Source organism: Ovis canadensis, chromosome X (genome assembly GCF_042477335.2).
Source record: "Ovis canadensis isolate MfBH-ARS-UI-01 breed Bighorn chromosome X, ARS-UI_OviCan_v2, whole genome shotgun sequence".
Taxonomy (NCBI): Eukaryota; Metazoa; Chordata; class Mammalia; order Artiodactyla; family Bovidae; genus Ovis; species Ovis canadensis.
In genome coordinates this window covers 45,506,829-45,512,828 of record NC_091727.1, presented here as the reverse complement: position 1 = coordinate 45,512,828, position 6,000 = coordinate 45,506,829, and positions in this window count along the sequence as shown.

Genomic DNA, 6,000 nt, shown 5'->3' with positions numbered 1-6,000 from the left:
TGAGTTGGCACAAACTCCAGGAGATGCTAAAGGACAGGGAAGCCTGGCGTGCTGCAGTCCACGGGGTCGCAAAGAGTTGGACACAACTGAATGACTGAACAACAAGGGGGACTAAGATCCCACATACTGCTAGGTATGGTGGAAAAATGAATAATTTTTCCTTAAAAAAGGGTTATGGGATTATGTGAAATCATGTGTGAAACTTTTGAAAATTCTAAAGCACTATAGATTTTAAAATCTTTCCTTCAATAAATTTTAATTACTTAGTAGTATTTCTCTATATGGTTATTCTAAAATTTATTAATCAGCTGATGAACATTTGGGTTGTTTCATTTTTGCTATGTCAAATAAAGCTGCTACAAAAACCCACAACAGCAAAAAACCAAGGTGCCAAATAATGTATACAGCATGCTACATCTTGTGTAAAAAAAGAAGGGAACTAAAACTACATACACGAATTTACTTTTGGAAAAAGAAACAGGAAATATGAGCTAACAAATTGAAAATGGTTACTTATCAGTGGTGAGTGAAGACAACTGAAAGGTGAAAGGGATGGGAACAAGACTTCCCAGAAAGCACCTTTTAGCATATTCTTGCATTTTGGACCCTGTAAATATTATATATTTTGAAAATAAAGTTAAATCAAAAGAAAGGGTGTGGGGAGCTATTAATAGATGGGGCCTGGGATTTCTTTGGAAGGAATGATGCTAAAGCTGAAACTCCAGTACTTTGGCCAACTCATGAGAAGAGTTGACTCATTGGAAAAGACTCTGATGCTGGGAGGGATTAGGGGCAGGAGGAGAAGGGGACGACAAAGGATGAGATGGCTGGATGGCATCACTGACTCGGTGGACGCGAGTCTGAGTGAACTCCGGGAGTTGGTGATGGACAGGGAGGTCTGGCGTGCTGCGATTCATGGGGTCGCAAAGAGTTGGACACGACTGAGTGACTGAACCGAACTGAAGGAAGCCTAAAATGCAGGTTTCAGAGTGCTAGCATGACATGGACTTACTTCAGCGCTAACCAGCAAATTATCTAATGGCTCTTCAATGGGCTCTTATTCATGAAATGTTTGTGTTGACATTATCTGGAGGAGCAGATGGCATTGGTCTCACAGAAACATTCTATTTCATGAACTCTGAGCCCCATCTAATTCAGGAAAATTTACGACAGGATAATTTGTAGGCTGATCGATATTGTAAAACTATCCACGTTTTGTATACAATCCACAGTTGTATTTTCAAATCTTTGTTACTTATTAGGTTTTAACTGAAATTTTTGATATATCAATAGCTCATATCATTTTGAACTTGTCCCTACTCCTCTCAAATGTTTTCAGTACTGTAATCCAGAAAATCTTGTTGATCATAGATTTGGGTACTGATTTCCATTCATTAAATATAGAGGCCTTTCCATGTGCAGACATTTCAAAATTTGCATCTGAGTACATTTAATGAAAGATGACACTTAAATCACGTATATGAAGTTTTCTAAAGATAACATTCTCATCTAGCTTCACCCTGCCAAATATAATGCTCTACCACAAAGTGAAGAGCTAAAGTTAACACTTAGCTGCGTGCATGCTAAGTTGCTTCAGTTGTGTCTGACTCTTTGCGACCCTTTGGGCTGCAGCCCGCCAGGCTCCTCTGTCCAGGGGATTCTCCAGGCAAGAATACTGGAGTGGGTTGCCATGCCCTCCTCCAGGACATCTTCCCGACCCAGGGATTGAACCTGCGACTCTTACGTCTCCTGGACTGGCAGGCAGGTTCTTTGCCATTAGCGCCACCTGTGTATTTGCTTTCTCCTCTTTTCTCCCCTTACTCTCCTTAATCTCTGGGCATTTGTGGAAGTAGGTGTAATTCAGAGTATTGCTTTGTGTTAACCATACCTTTAATCTATTTGAAACCATCATACACTTACTTACACATGATGATAAATACAAGAGTCTCTATGTTCATGAGGAAACTTTTTGCTGTTCATATTAAGACATGTTCCGATTTTTAAAAATTATTTAAAAATAGTAATAAAAAAAGACATGTTTAATCACTTGGCACTAAAGTCATGGCATCCAGTTCTATCACTTCATGGCAAATAGTGACATTTAAAGACACTTGCCCCTTGGAAGAAAACCTATGATAAACCTAGACAGCATATTAAAACGCAGAGACATCACTTTGCTGACAAAAGTCCGTATAGTCAAAGCTATGGTTTTTCCAGCAGTCGTGTATGGATGTGAGTGTTGGACCATAAAGAAGTCTGAGCGCCAAAGAGTTGATGCGTGCAAACTGTGGGGCTGGAGAAGACTCATGAGAGTCCCTTGGACAGCAAGGAGATCAAATCAGTCAATTCTAAAAATCAACCCTGAATGTTCGTTGGAAGGACTGATGAAGGTGAAGCTCCAATACTTTGGCCACCTGATTCAAAGAGCCTGCTCATTGGAAAAGACCCTGACGCTGGGAAAGAGTGGAGCAGGAGCGGGGGGGGGGGGGGGGTGGTGGTGACAGAGAATGAGATGGTTGGATGGCATCATTGATTCAATGGACATGAGTTTGAGCAAACTCCAGGAGATGCTGCAGTCCATGGGGTCACAAAGAGTTGGACGTGACTTAGCGACTGAACACATGGCACTGAATAGCTTTTAAGCCCGGAGAGAACTGTGACTTCACATCTTTTTCAGGTTGGTATACTTAAATTTTTCATTATTTTGAATATTTTAAATCAGATTCCCACCTTAAACTAGATTGGTAACTGGTACTCAGACCAAGAGTTTAAAAAATGTATATTCCTCTGTACATTGAGATGATTTCTTGAGGTTTATTTGGTTTATTTCATTTTTTGATGTTAGTTTCTTGAGGCCATTATTGGGTTTTAGGATGGGTACAACTTAGTAGACATCACTAAGACTTAACAGGAATTTCCCTTTCTTCTCTCATTTCCACTTTAATTCATTGTTTGCGTTTCCACCCTAATTCACCATCTTTTCCAACCATGATTGTGGACCCTAATGCAACCCAAACCCATGCTTCCTTCCCATTCTACAGAGTGCAACAATCTAGGAGTATGATGTTAGATCAATACTATTTCCAACATGCTTCTCCTTAAGACCAACTTAACCACTATGGCATATATCCCAGCTTGCTCAGAATAGCATTTGGGGATTGATGCCCTATCCAATTACTAATAGCATTGTCCCCTTTCGATCTCAAAGGGATTCTGGTTTGGACTATAAAAATAATGTCAGCCTAATTACAGGTTATACATTCTAAGACATTTTTCTTATTAGAGAAATATTTGAAATGAAATTTCTTTCAAGCATGGCTATAGAGTTAACACTCAATTCCTATTTCTTTACAGTGAGAGGTAGTATAGCACTTGCTCTGGAGTCAGATCAACATAGTTGCAATCTTAACTTCCATACTTAATAACCACAAACCTTAGGCAAGTTACATGATCTCTGCCTCATTTACTTATCTGTAAGATGGGGCTAAGACAGCAGTCCCTAACCTTTTTGGCACCAGGGTTTCATGGAAGACAATTTTTTCACAGACATGGGAGAGGGGGTGGTTCAGGTGGTAATGAGTGATGGGGAGCTATGGAAAGCAGATGAAGCTTTGCTCACTAGCTTGCCTGCAGCTCACATCCTGCCTGTACCACCCAGTTTGTAACAGGCTACAGACCGGTAGCAGTCTGCGACCTGGGGGCTGGGGATCCCTGGGCTAAAACATACCTCAGAGGGTCATTGTGAGGATTAAAATAAAATACTGTGCTTTGCACATAGCAGGTATCTTTGCTGTTATTGTTCAGTCGCTAGGTTGTGCCCAACTCTGCAACCCCAAGGACTATAGCATGCCATGTTCCTTTGTCCTCCACTATCTCCCTGAGTTTACTCAAATTCATGTCCATTGACTTGGTGATGATATCTAACCATCTCTAGGTATCTTTAGGCCATTCGAAAAAATACTATCCTCATTTTCCTGTTCAACTGAAAATATGTCTTCCTTTCTAAACCAAAATACTGACAATACATGGGTTGCTTCACGGTGTGGTGGTGGTTGGTGCTTTAGTTGCTAAGTTGTGTCCAACTCATTGCGACCCCACAGACTGGAGCCCACCAGGCTCCTCTGTCATTGGGATTTCCTAAGGAATATTGGAATGGGTTGTCATTTCCTACTCCAGGGGATCTTCCTGACCCAGGGATCGAACCCGGGTCTCCTGCATTGCAGGCAGATTCTTGACTGAGCCACTAGAGATGCTACCTCATGGTATATATACAAAACAATTAATTACTGTGCAAAGCACTCAAGACCATGATACAGTGTTTAAAACTGATGACTGTGTTATTTCACAATGACCAATGTAATCGAATCCCAGTGCTTTTGGAAAGACCATCATCCCTCAAATTCAATACCTTTTCGCATCCACTGTGATCCAGTTGTTGATCCCCTGGCAAATGTCACCATCTTGTGCTAAACCCAAAGAAATCCACTTAATCCTCATCTTTGCAACAGGGTATGGTCACTTTTGAAAACTTTTAGCTTGTCTAGTATCACCTTGGCTGTTTTAACTTTCTTCTCCATTGCAGTCTCCTCTCCTCTTATATGCTTGTGTTCTTAAGTATTTGATTTCTCCCCCTCACCATACAGTTCTTGTATGATTCCTCTGGCACCAGCTGGATTATGGACAGATAGATACATGGCTCTGGTTCAAGCTTCTCCTCATTCCAACTACTTGGATGCACTATAAACAATTCTGCTCTTACTTCCTATTCTAGTTAGAAGCACCCCCTACCCACAGGAGACATCTAATCGGTCCCGTGGACTTTGTCTTTCAAATCTGTGCTCGTTTCCAAATTCAACAACATCCAAAGTTCAAGTCCAAATCAGTTCTTCCTTGAATTTCTATGTTTTAGAATTATCCCTTGGGCAGCCATGTGTAAGACAAGAGTGTGCTAAAGCAGGCAAGGAGACTACTGCAAATTCAATGCTGTTTTTGCTTAATTCCGTGGATGGGTCCACAGTAACTACAGGGTAAAGTGTAAACATCTATCATGCAACAGCAGGATTCCTATCCCTCCAGTTGTCTTTAACATTATTCTAACCCCTTAGTTCCCAAATCCTCTTGCTCTAGAAGGTGTGATATAAATCCTGCTGAAATGCAAGCCATACTACTCCCCACCCTTCTTGTTATCTCTTCTAGGTTTTGCTTGGCATATTAATGTGAATCTCCTATGAGACGTGTGTATGCAGAGTAGATCACATCTTACGCAGATTCACTTTTTAGGAGATGCTAAATATATTGACTAAATGAAAATACACATGATAATTTAAAGACGTTCTGAGAAGCAGACACTTCATTTAAGGTAATTTCATAATATTTCGTGATCTTTTACTTCAGTTGACTGGTAATTGCAAAGTTCCAAACGTCAAATTACTACTTTGGAAAAGTGACTTGGATTTCAGTTCTAAATGCAGAAGCCAGAATGTTTTAATTGATTTAACGTAAACGAGTTAAACAAGGTGAACTCCTATACTGACAGTGTAATATTACTGTTTAGCTGGTGACAATGGGAAAAAAATATGGTTTAATTCCCACTTTCTGGATCAACATGTTTTTTCAATACACTGTATTAGCTTCTTTCTCTAAACAATGTGTGTGTTAGGATGTTATTAAGGCACCCAGATAGAGTGTGGTTACAGGGATTTATCTATACAAACAGTAAAAAGAATTTTAAAAAATCATTGTATATTTTCTGAAACCTGAAAAATGTAAATTATAAAAGCTGTTAAATTGATGAAAAGAAAGCGGTTTACATAACTTTGTTCATCTACTTATACTTCAGAGTAATGTTGATGTATTTCATTTGTCTTCTATCCTCTTACCCATTCAAAGACTAAGTGAACAAGTATTACTCTTGTCATTTAACTTTCAAATATGTACTTAGTTAACCACCACTAACTTACTTTTAAACATCAGACAACTTATCAATCTTGGCAATGAAAT